This window comes from Bos grunniens, chromosome 7 (genome assembly GCF_055505025.1).
Source record: "Bos grunniens cultivar Pamir isolate PY7600 chromosome 7, Bosgru_T2T1.0, whole genome shotgun sequence".
In the NCBI taxonomy this organism is placed as follows: domain Eukaryota; kingdom Metazoa; phylum Chordata; class Mammalia; order Artiodactyla; family Bovidae; genus Bos; species Bos grunniens.
Window position 1 is genome coordinate 92,252,653 of NC_141171.1, and position 13,776 is coordinate 92,266,428.

Consider the following 13,776-nt stretch of genomic DNA (forward strand, 5'->3'; position numbering starts at 1 on the left):
ACATGTCTATAGTCTTGTTCCAATTGCTGTCTTTCTGTGTTTTTCACTGTCCCAGAGGAGAAAAGCATACCCCACAATCTTATCTAAAGAAGGATATGAACCAGGGTTCATATAGCAGGAATGATGCATATTTCAACCACTGTGAAGGCAGGAATCTCTAAACTATTTATTTTTGTTTTCAAAAAATATTTACATTGAATAAAATGAGCCATAGATGGTGACAGATTTTGTATCACCCTTCAGAGATGTATCATCTACTGCTTGAGGCCAAGAAATGAGTAGTTTCCATAATTAGGAAGCAAAATTGAATAATTGGACTGTGGCTCATAAAGATTTTTTTTCCTCTAAGAAGGAAAACTATGTAATCTGTAAGTCCCAGTCAAGTGGGCTTACTTGATTTATGCATTTTAAGCACACAATTAACTTGTGCTCATTTAACATAGCCACAAACATTCAAGCATAGATTTTTTAATTCTCTTTCATCAAAATATTCACACAATAGTTTTCTATTCACTCAGAGTTTTCTTTGAATAAAAATATACTCTTTGTTTAATTTTAACATAAATTTGAAGAAAGATTAAGAAAAATAGAAAAGTGTTACCCCTAATAAATGAAACATTTGACAGTCATTACAGCATTGTGAATTATAACATTGTGAAATGATACAACAAATTTGACTCACACTTGCCTCTAAGGCAAAGACTTATTTTAATGATTAACATTTACAAATGTTGTATTTTATTATACCTTTATTCATTTTATTCTCACATTGTATTGTATAGTAGAATATGTTTCACTAGGCAAAATCATAAAGTATTGAAAGGTGATGATAAACTGAAAAAGTTTTTCATGTGCATTTTTTTCAATCATTCATTCATCAATTCAGTGGATATGAATTGAATGCCTACTATGTCCTGGATGCCAGGGCTATAACCATTAAGAAGACAAAGTTATAGCTATAAAGGAACTTGTAGTCTAACTCCATGAAGGAAATGGGCTATTACAGTTACCTAATTTAAGCCTGAAGGGTTTGTTCTAATCCAAGTTTTTTTCTTGAAATTTCATGTAATGTTGGGGTCTTCAATAACTCAATAGATTAGCCTTGGTTTCTTCTGTCTACTGAATGACACCCTGAAGAAATACCCAAATAGTCAGTGTGTCTGCTACTTTCCAACTTTCTGAATCAAGACTGGTTTTGGAAACTGTTGAGTAGATGAGTATCTTTGCTTCACCACATTCTTCCTAGTTTACTCATCAACTTTTAAGATACTGTTCAGTCATTCAATCTGTCCATGAGCTTTAAAGAACATTCAAAAGAACATGCGGAGCCCTTCAGAAATCAGACCCTAGAAAAATTTATAACGTGGATATCCTGTAACACTAACAATGGTGGGTTATTATTAGTGTTAAATTTATAGAGAATTTCAGGGCTTTGATTACTTTGAGGAACATATAATGCATACAGGACCTTTTTACCTAGGAATCAATGAATTATATATATGTGTGTGCATATATGTGTGCATATATATGTTTGTACATTTATATATTATAGTACTTGATGTCTGGAAGTTTGTTTTCTTGGAGTCACATATGTGACCATATATGTGTGTGCTTATATGCATAAACATACATATACATGACAAATGAAGGAATTAAATTTTGGGGGCCTCTAAATTTTAACATTTTTCCAATATTTTTTGGCCAATCCCTACAATAAAGTCCTAGTCATTTATCTACACTATATTACCAAATGTTGGCAGCAAAATGTGTCTGAAAATATTATAAGGTCATTCCCAGAAAACCATCTCAGAGAAGCAATAGCCTTGGGCTTTCTGTTTGATCATGTTTGATCAAAAAATTACAAGGGTAAAAGTAGGACAAGGAAAAAAATGGGTGTTAAGTATAATATTATTTCTAGAACTATCCTAATTGTATGTCACAAGTATAAAAATTTTAAAATTAGAATAGCTTGTTTTTTAAAAAGTTTGTTTTAAAAAATGCATATATTTGCTATTTTAACTATGAAATTTTTATAATCCATTATCACATAGTATATTATTCTAATATTATATGTAACATTATCATTTCCAACATTTTAAGAATTTACTAATACTTTGAAGAAAACATCACCTAGATTTTCTTTGCATCTGCATTACTAAATAATTTGTATTTTTAAGTAGAGTTTTATATAGCAATTATATATCCAAAGAAAATGATACTTTTATCAGTTCCTATGGTATTCATCATGGCTGCAATCAATGTTTCCTTAACCATTATTTGTCTATTTAAATTAAAGTTGATTCATATATATATTTTCCTACAGTAGAATGATTCAAATATTTTCATAGGATGAACATTTACATTTTAAATAGTTGATGGCGGCTATTATCTAGCCTGTAAATAAGAACAGCAATAATGTGTATCAAAATTGAGAGGTAAGTAAACACTTCATTGATGTCATCAGCCTCTGCATTTTTAAAAGACACTTTTTCATCTCTGTGGCACCACTTTCATCGTTAGATGCTTAGTACCTTCAAGATCTCATTAGACACCTTCTTGCATCTATGCATATAGTTTTCAGAAAAACCAATGCATAGCTAGTTACATTAACTCTCTGCCAGGTATTTGTGGATTATTACATTATTTATTACTACATCACTGTGCTTTAAGTCAATAGACTATATTGCCAAGAATGGTATGTAGAATTTCTCCCTAAAATTCTGCAAGACGAAATCCTCTGTGGACACTTACGGGTGTGGAGAGGGGTAGCTTTCTAAAGTAGTTCAGCTAGTGTTTATTTAGCATGTACTATGTGCAAAGTACTGTAAATGGCAAGAAAGCAGGTGCATTCAATCCACACTTTTGGCAACATGGTTCCCATTATATATTCAAACTTACTCAGGTTGCCCAATTCACAGAACTGTAGTTGATTTAAATGTGAATTAAAAGTTTAATACTTTGACCACATGGTAATTTTTTACTCCTTTAGGTCCACCTTCAAGAGTTGTCTGAATGAATAGGTTCACTTGGTTCAAATACATTGTGAAGATGTTTTAACCATGTTAATGAATCTTTTATTTATGGAATGTCACTAAATGGGAGGTTTGCCTATACCTGTTTTCTCTTTTTGATCCCAACTTAACTTTTAAAGAAAGTTATTAAAGACGGACACCCAGAACCTATAACCATGTATTTGGAGCTCGAGAAGGAAAAATGATAAAGGTGAATAACAAGGACCTTCCTTCACTAATTCCTTTCTTCCCCTGAAGAAAGGATAAGGATAATTTTATAGAGGAATAGGGAGACTTTTATAGATGAATAAGATAATTTTATAGAAGAATACTAAGAAGGAGAAGGATAATTTTATAAAATCATTATTCATGTTTCACAAGAAGTTATCTATCTGCTAAATCATAGTCTGACTATCTTTAAAATGACTTCCCCTAAGAGAATTAAAAATTGAGAAAACTAGTTTCCTCTGGACCAAAGGAAACCTGATTCCCCAGAAAGTTGTAACTCTTCTGAACTCTTCTGAATTGGTTTTCCCACTTTAAAATCTTCAAGGGTATACTGAAATAAGTCACAAAAGAGTTATGTCTTTCCCTCATACTTCCTATGTAAAGAAAACGGGCTCTATTTTCTTCTGCTCAAAGTAAAGTAACTGTTTCACACGTTACATATCTCATTGTGGGTTAACACATTGTTATAGTGATAACTCAGCTTAATAGCTGATTAGATGTGTAAACATGCCAATTCTACGATAGTCTTTTCTAAAAACTTGTATGGAACCATGGGGAATTTTCACAAATATCTTAAGTAATTCAATCCTAAAAGTCAATTTTGCAATCAGGATCCAGTCTCCTGTTTCTTAAGGGAGTAATAAGAGAAGAGGAAGGCAAGTGGAGAACCATATTCAAATGGATTTGGGAAAATCAAAGGACAAAGACTGGTGCTTACTGCTTACATGTACTATAATGATCAGAAAAGCTGTATCACCCTAGTGTTACCCTCTCAACCAGCAGGGATGGTGCAGTGGGGAGTGAGTAAATGTGGTTCAGTGGGGTGCGTACTCATATGATCCTAACATGATTTATGCTCCAGTAAGTCAGAGGAACAACTTGAAGTTTCCTGTGGTCCTAGAGAGAGGCAAAAATTGCAATGTCTTGTGTATCAAAGAGGCTATTAAAACAACTCTGTAAGAGAAGCCATGTAGGTTCACGGGGGAGGGATACAGGTAGGCTGTGTTTGGTCCAAAAGCCAAACTCTTTAGGTAGATAGATCCCCCTGTGATGCCAGTTTAGGAGATGGCAATGGTCATGATCAAGATGCTTATCCCCACCCCCAAGTTTGGTGACTGCATAAGCCTCAGAAATACAGATTTCTACCAACAGGTATGGGTAAAGAACACTGAATGGTTAGCATTATCTTCCAAATGAAGAACTGAAGTAGATCCTAAGTTCATTCATAGAAAATTGCAATGTTATACATCTTACACAACTGTGATTAAGTACTGAGATATGTTCCTGACAACGCTGTCATTCTTCACTAAATGATGATCACTTCTGCTAACTGTACAGACGAAGATTCAGTTACAAAACAAAAAGGATATGTACCAAAAGACATATTCCAATATCATACTCACAACATGGCTTAGAAAGGCTGCCATTTACTTACCAGGTCTTGGCTTTCAAAATCCTAAGTATGGAGAATACCAGTTTGATCAGATAATGTAGCTTCAGTGATGGCTTGTTCAAAAAAATTGGATTATGAAAGTATCCATGTGTTACTTTTATGAATTGTAATATCTTAATTTTACATCAATATTATTGATGCCAAAATTATGGAATAAAATATAACTCAGTTCCACAAAATTCTCTTCTGGAGTAAAATTGGGGGCAGATAGCCCAAGTTTTTAAGGTGAAGTTTCTTCTTTGATTTACTTCACAACTACAAATACCATTACCTAAGTAAAAGCTAAACCCAGTCCTCAGTAATTTCAAAGAACACTTTGGATGCTTGGTTTCAATGTCTGCTTTTTAATAAGGAAATATGATTTGTTACCAAATTCAAAATGCTAAGAATTGGCTTTTCCCTCTGTGAGAAAGAGTGTGTGTGTGTGTGTGTGTGTGTGTGTGTGTGTGTGTTTGTATGTGTGTCCTGTAGCCCCACCTCAATTCATGGTAAGGCAATTTCCCACTTATTTAAATGAACAATAGACAGAATTGTTCTTATATGTAAGTGAGAAGAATAGAAGTTTAAATAGTGTGAATTGAAGATCAATAAAATGAGAATTGACAAAGCCAAAATGGAGGAAAAGAAGTATTTCACCTAACAATTGTCTATACTGGAAATTTCTTTAATCAAAAAATTAATCCATTAGTTGTATCATATAAGATAAGGCTTAAATGCAAATACATTTCATGGGACACACTGACAAGTACAATGTAATTGTAAATGAATGATATCAGACTTTTACTGAAAATTTTTAACTTTAATAAAGCAGGTGCTGAAAGAGTCTGAAAGCAATGTATGCCAAAACTTAGTATACTTGGGTAGGCAGGAGGGATGCCACAGAAAAATAAAAAAGACAGTGTTGTCTTACATTTAGGGTCATAATTAGTTCTATTAATGTTGATAGCCATGTTGGGACTATAGTGATTCTCAAATAGCTCTTCAAATGTGTTTCATTTCTTCAACATATTTATCGAGCTCCTACTATATCTAAGGCATTCAGGATATAGCAGTGAACAAAATTAACAAAACTCCCTGCCCTCAAAGAACTTCCAACCTGGATAAGAAGTATATAAACCAACACACTATATATGTCAGAGTTTAAAGACCTTCAGATATGGATAAAGGAAATAAAACATGATCTTGGTATTGGTAGATTTATAATCTTAAATTGGGCACTAATGGAAGGTATAGAAAGGTAAAGACCTGAAAGAGATGAAGGAGAGAGACATGCAACCATGCTTGGGAAGAACATAATGAAATATCGGAAAAAACTGGTGCTGAAACAATTTTGCTGAATTTCAATCCAACCATGTCTGTGGGACCACTTCATAATATGTGTTGTTTAATTTATTGCTAAGATTTATAATTCTGTTGATATAATTTATATATATAAAATGTATAATACACACACATAATGTATGTGTATATTTATGTACATCCTCATATGCAAGTTTGTACCTAGTGCATAAATTTATGCAAAAATCTTTTCATAATCAACATTTCAATTTATCTTATCTAATAAGAATGGGGCATAATGAATTAAACTAGAAAGAACTCATTTATACTCTGTATATCACTCAAAATTAGAGTTACAAAGCTTATCAGAGTATTTTAAACTGAGAGAGTAATTTAGAGACAAAAACGAGACTACCCATTGTTATAGCCCATTAAGTCTTTTTAAAAAAATAAAAATAAGCTCCCTAATTTAACAGTTAAAGACCTAATAATTTTATAACTAGGAACTATTGTACTTTTTTAAAAAAACTTTATTTTCATCTTCAGATGAAAATTCTGCAATATCTTCCTAGTTTAAAAAATTAGTGTACATATTTTTGTGAAATTCAAGGGACACTGTCAACCCCAGTAAAGTCAGACTGGCACAGATTTGCACCGTTTATCTTCATAAGGACAGCCTGACTGTGACACCTCACCTTACATTCTTCAAAGAGGCTACATGTAATATTAAGGGATTTTTACAGAAATCATGCAGTTAAAAAAATAAAAAACAACCTTTTGTAACAAATCAATGTATTCCAATGCATCTGCTCAGTAGCTGTGGCTTAAATATGATTTGAGAGATTTTGCAAAAAAGAAAAGGAGAGAAGGAAATGAAGGCAAGAGGAATGGGAAGGAAAATGAAAAAAATGATACTGCCTAGCTACAAGCTGCAGAGGGAAATTAATATTCAAAAGGTTAAGGTGTCTGTGAAATGTATGTAATGAGTAACACTCATAGTTTGTTACTATAGGTTCATTGCCTCTAATGTTGAGGACGGCACATGGATAATTTACGATTCCCATTGTCCCCTCTGCAGGGATTAATTCTGAATTATTTATGTACCTATATACGCAGAGAACTGAAACATTTTAGTTAAAGTCAGCCACTCACTCATAGTCTTGAAATTATGCAGCCCTTGTTGCTAAAAATGATGTTAGCCTCTTGTGATTTAAGTCATAACATTTTATTTTCAGTCCCACTGAGAGAGAAGGCATACAGGAGGGGGAGAAAAAGATATAATTTTCCAGAATATATTTCAGAATGCATTTTTTAAAGATGTAAATAGATAATGGTAATTTTGTTGAGTCAAATTATTGTTGTAGAGAGCATGTAAATAAACCTTTATTTTATTCATGATTTGTGATTTTGTATTGGAATACTCTACGTCTTGTTTTCATACTGGAATCTTTAAATACAAAGCCGCTGTGTTTCAGTAAAGGGAATTCCACCTACGTACTAATTAATCAAAGAATGAAATTTCATTTTTGGAAAATTGTTCTAATCCATTCAGATTTCACACCAAACCATTTCGTTTAGTCAACTGAACCCAGAAAAAGTACTGTTTGCACTTACATCCCTGTGATTACTCACTGCTATTAAAGGCTCCTTTGACTACATGAGAGATAATGAAAAAATGCAGGTATTACACACTTCCCTAAAAAAAATAACGGATTATATTCTGAACTGATAATGTGCTTGATAGGTGCTAACCCCCTCAGCATAAAGCTACCTCATGATTTTTAATAAACTGAATTTTAAAACAGTGTGTATATTTAACATGCATTGTTTTGCATCTTTTAGTGTAAATTAAAGGTTTCAATAGCAAAATTTTGATTGAGAAAAGTAAACATGCCTTCTATATCATTCTTTTAAGAAAAAATTCTTAATTCAAAAAGTCTCCAAACAACTGACCCTGGGCCTTTGGAATTCAGATTCCTCAGTCTCTTCTGATCTTAGGTTCATGTTTCCCTAATAATTAGGGTACATCTCAAGTAGACACAATGCTGGATAGGGTATTAAGTATGAAAATAGATAAGGAATTTGAAGTTTGCAAAAGCCAAAGAATTTATACATACATATATGCCACCCATACGACATCAATTTCCCTTTTAGCACCCACCCCATACAATTCAACAATTGCTAATAAATTAGGAGGAGGGGCATATTGATGTACTGCTTGACTCTAACACAAAGAAGTGTAGTTAGCAAAAAGCTGCAGTGGGTAATGAACAGTATTTTAACTCGGCAGTTTAACCTCCTTGTCTGTCAGCTGTGACCTTTTACCAACCCCAATGAGAGTCTGATTTCTCACTTTTGCTACTCACTGCTGGATGAGTGAATGTAGAATTTGACAGCGAGAGGTTTTACATGAAAAGGAAAGGTACTTAAAAAGCATGTTTTGTGATGATAGGCTACATTTATTCACTGTTCATTACACTGGGTGCAGCAGCAGCCTTGGTGGATTGATTGGGTGTGAGCGGCTTGTCTGCTGTGGAAGTGAAGAGGCATTTATTGACCTGCATGGGAGCCGGAGTGACCTCTAAATGACCCCCTTTTCACCTGAAATTGACCTTGAAAACAACCTAGGGTTCACTCCTATTTTAAATAGAGGGAAATTCTTCAAACAGCATGTGAATTATTAGAATTGATATATTGAGCATTTCCTTTTTTCTTTCCTCCCTATTTTTTTTTTTTTAAACTTTTACAGAGGTAAATGCACGTAGGGGGTAAGGCGAGTGTTGGCTTTTAAATTTCCAGACCCTGCAGCTGCTCTGCTTGGTGTTTGTCCAGATTTATGGAGGGGGCCAACCAGACTTTGGACTGCTTGATGTAAAATTTTACCATTCATCATTATTGATTAGAGTCCACACTCTGTGACAGAACCCAAACCTTACTATGACAATTGCTATTTCAGTTGTTATGGACCATAATGGGCCATAGGGATGATTTAAAGGAGCACAATAGCTATCTGTAATTACACATGAATAATCCATGAATTCTACACCACAACGCTTATAATTAGACCCTAACAACCAAAGCTTGAGACATTTATTCTTGTTCTTTCTTTGGCACCTGTGCCAAAAGTTGCCAATTTACAAAAATTTAAGCACAACAAACTTACCCCTCCCATGTTGAAAGTTTTCATTCTTAGTTAAAAATAAATCACACTCTTGGAAAGTGACATAATAATGCCTTTTTGCAGATGGTATACACAGTAATTGAACTTGCTTCTTATTAGGAAAAGATGCTTATTATTTCATCAATTAGCATTGAGTAAATATATTATTTGGTAGAATAGAAGGTAGAACCAGAAAAGAGAAAATAGAATATTTCTTATTACTGATTTCACTTAAAAAAAAAAGTTTGAAGTCTTTTAGTCTTGTATTTGGCCAAAAAGTTAAGGGGAAAAAAATGAAGACCATAAATTATGTTTAAGTACAATAGAAATGTCTTACACAAGTTTTAATAACTGTTGAAACTAATACACTAACCAAGGGAGTCACATCTTATTCCTCAACAATAAATTATTCTCTAATTTCATGTGGAATGAGGAAATGGAGAAAATGTTAGCCCACTGAGCTTAAGTTTATGTGTAAACCCCAAGGTCCAGAGGGCTGGCACAAACACACCTAATTTAAAAAATCACATATATTAGTGCCCCTTAAGATATTCCCATGTCTAGAATATATCTTGAAGTGAAGTCTACTCTATGGATATGGTAGTTTTAAAGATATTAAGAGTGGCCATTTCTTCCCTTGGTATTTCCAGAGGACTCCAACACTTACAGATCCAAGAATGGGAAATCTACACAAAGCTTTTGTCAGCTTGCTTCTGCTAGCTCTTAGCATTCGCGTAACCAACTGCTAGATTTAGTCCATTTTGAGATTTTGACTTCCTGACAATTTAGGGAAATAGTTTTGGCAGTGTTTGGGGTCTGTCTATCATGCATTCCAGAAAAGTGTCCCTTCTGCCTAGTTTATGACAACATTTCAGTAGTTCAACCTATCTGGGGCATAATAGTGTTGTTTAACTCTGAAGCATTTTTCATACTGTTCAAATATTTACATGCCGGGCTACAGGCTTATTAGCAATCTGGTGAAGTATTTGTAAATCTGGATCAAAATTCTGACAGGATATTTACTGCATCGACTTGACCTATTTTCTATCTAAAGCCCTACTCCATAATTCTTGTTTCATTTTATGTTAATCCTATGCATAAAAGGCAGTAACCACGACATTTGTACACAGTAACACCCTTGCATCCACACAGGAGGATTCCACTAATCTGATGTTCCTCCACCTCCCTCAGTGTGTGAGATGCTTACACCTGTGACTCCTTCAAAGCTCCATGAGGCGCTGGTTTAGCCAATGCATGTTATCTATTACATTTTATTTTCCTCTGCTCTCATTATACTGATGAACCACTGCAAGGGTCCTCAGCAGGTTAGAGAACCTGCAAATTGCAATTATTCTAATTTAGGATTATATCATGCTTTTTTAATCCTTGGGAAGATTTTTTCCCCTGCAAATCATTCTAATATTGAAATGTGTTTTGAGAATTCCATTAAGTGGGTTTCACTGCAAGACTGAAATATAACACTTAAGTTTTTAAAAGTAACTAATTTCATATTAAATAAAAGATGACAGGTTTTTTTTTTTTCTGAGTCATGTAAATAATTTTTTTCGAACACTATTTTTTTTAGTACTATTTTCTTCTAACTGTTCCTGTTTGTCTTTACATCAAATAAACTCAAATCAGGGGTATGTTTTCTTGAACAGCAAATTCTATATGGAATACAACAAAAATAAAGACTTGAAATTGGTATGACATTAGAAACCCATGTACTTATCTAGTCAGCTTCCATCTCATCTTTGTTCCTACCTCTCTATAAAGGATAAGGCAGTTTTGCCCAAAGGAAGAAATAAAAGGGAATCCTCGTTAAAAGGTACATTAATGGAAAAAAAAAAAGAATGGCTTTACTGGGGACATGTGCAGAAAGGGATGTTTGAGTGGTAAATGATAATTTACTTTTGAGGTATATTAAAAAGGTTTAATCTTACTGATCATGAGTTAAATTGGATGTTTTAATCAGTTAGTGAGTGCCAAAAATAATTATGCCAGAGCGCTTAGTCTGCAGAACGTGTACACAAAGCATATAAATCCTTTGCTTCCCCAGGGGTTTCTCAGAATAACACACAACTAAGAGACAAAAGCGATATCAAACTCATATAAATTAACATTGCAAATGATCTGAAAAATATAATAAATAACATGATCCCATCACTTTGAATATGCAGCACAGGGAAGGGTGTCCAACACAAATATATGCATTAATCTTCTGTATCCTTACTAAACTTTTTCAGTAAACTTTTCTTCCTTTTACTTTCTACAGTTCAATTCAAGGTCATTCCTTTCATTGAGAGAGCTGGGCAGGGTGACAGAGCATAGAAATCTGTGTTCCCTTTAGCAACGAATGTGAAAAATAGGATTATTTTCCTAATGAGTTTTTATTGAGGAAGTAAAATAAAAGAGTTGGACCCAAGGACCTTGGGAGTTCTTTGAAGTTCTAAAATTGCTATGATTTTAAGATTAATATTAGCTATAATTTTGATACTATCAAATAAGTAAGAGACTATAAAAATATGGATACAATCATATAAACTCTTGCATAATGAGTTTTGAACTGAAATATTTCTAAACTACAGTTGTAAAAGCTGGGGTAAGTCATAAGCTTTATTCCATTTATATGAAAAATATAAATAATATGTAATTTTACATGTTAAATTTGCCACATCTCCTTAAATTCTAATTTAGCTTTCTTTTTACAAATATTACATGCTCTAAGTACATTTTGATAGTTTGGTCCATTTATAACATATAGTTTGAAAATATTGATATCTTTACCATTTTTTCTGTTGATAATTGGACAATATTTTATGTGCAAACAGCATTTCCTAACATAAATAATAACATCTTCTGGGGCATAGATTATTTCCAGTCACTATTTAAAAGTATTTTTCAAGTTTAAAAAACAAATAAAGTTTACATAGCCAGACAGAAAAAAAAAAAGTTCCTAAAATGTGTGTTTTTCTTTAAATAGCAGAATTCACTCTGGAATATTTATTCATGTTTAATGTAAAAGCTTATCATTTTCTGGAGGTTGATGATTACTGAAAGCTAAAAGAGTGGGATGAGGTTAAATGAATCATCAGTTATAAATCTGATGCTTTTCCCATTCTGTAACTTAATTGGTTTACACTGATTTTGTACTGGAGTATTTAGGGACAACATGGGGGCTTTTCTGTAGATCTGAACAGCTGCTTGATTTGTTAATAAAAGAGGTTATCAGTAGCCAATTGCTCACAGTTGAAAAAATGCATGCTCCTGGTTAGTCCATTGGAGAGAGAATTTTTTACATGTGGCTTTTGTGTTTGACATTGCTGCCTTGGTGATTTGGGTATATCCACTTTTCCCTTTTGTAACTCAGTTTACAAAACAGAATTACTACATACAAATTTTTACTCTGTGCAATGGGTTCAAGTATGCACTAGAATTATTCCTCTTTAGAGCATAGGAATAAATGTACCGCCTTTGTCATGTATCTGGATCAGTTATCACTACTATTATTGTGAGCCAAATATCCCTTTGGGGACCTTATAAGTTAGGGACCTCCACCAACTAGTTTGTGTATAAATCAACAAACACAAGTCCAGAATCTTTGCAAACAATATGAAGATATTCATAAACATCAGGTTAAGAGACTTTCAACAGAATTATTTTGAATTGACTTTGTTTAATGCCCAAAGAATGCTACTTTAAAGAGAAAAGAATTTCTAACCAACCATATGGGAAAGAAGTACTTCGGGTACCATCTTATAAAGCAAATAAAATTAAATGTTTTGCTTCAAATAATGGGCCATCCCTCATGGACAACAAAAAATACAGTTGCAAAAGGAATATGCACATTCATTTGTGTTACCTCTTTCAGGACAACGATCATTAAAAAGCTATTTTGTACTTGTTTGAGAGATATGGTACTTTACTGAATATGCAGTTTTCACTTTTCTCTAGATTTTCAGTATAATTTCAATGGTAAGTTAAATAACAGATATATTTGTATATAGTTCTAATAACCATTCTGAAAATGAAATTTTAAAGTGAATTTAATGTTCTTCAGTTTGTTATTTGTTATTCTTTCCTATTCCATTGATTTCCTTAAATATTATCTGATCTAGAAGAGATAACTCCAATGACTAGACAGTCATAGACCTTGTTTTAAATTTAATTACTTTACTTACCCTGGTAGTTAATAATTCTTCCATTCAGTGAATTCACACTAAATAATCAAATGCTGAAATGTCAATGGTGATGTATTGTTGAAGTTCTAAAGAAGAGATGATGAAATTTCATAAATACATTTGAACTTCAAATTTCAAATTAAACTTTTATTTGGTGTATTATTATTAATGAATACATTATTATCATCATTCCATTTCCAGAGAATATTATTTTAGTTTACAAAAATAAGAATTCTGTTTGATTTTTTTTTAAACAAAACTCCATGGTCAAGCATTATAATTATTTCCTTGCATATACCTATAATTCCTGTGCCACTCTCTTGATTTTGGTTAAAACCAGATTTATTCTTCCTCTGTTCCCACATCTGTAGAGTTGAAACTAGCTAGAGAAAAATTCCGCATCATGCTGACTAGTCTCACTTTACATTGCTGTTCATAGCTTACAAGTGGACCATTAATGATGTC

At 33.0% G+C, this 13,776-nt stretch overlaps 1 long non-coding RNA gene across 2 annotated transcripts in view; it reads right to left on the reverse strand.

Annotated features, from left to right (window-relative positions):
- LOC147369966 (uncharacterized) overlaps positions 1-13,776 on the reverse strand; it is an 88,647-nt gene that overhangs the window by 59,757 nt on the left and 15,114 nt on the right. For both annotated transcript variants that reach the window (XR_015168247.1, XR_015168248.1), the window contains exon 3: positions 13,312-13,397. This is a non-coding gene — a long non-coding RNA (uncharacterized LOC147369966). The remainder of the gene's footprint in view (positions 1-13,311; positions 13,398-13,776) is intronic.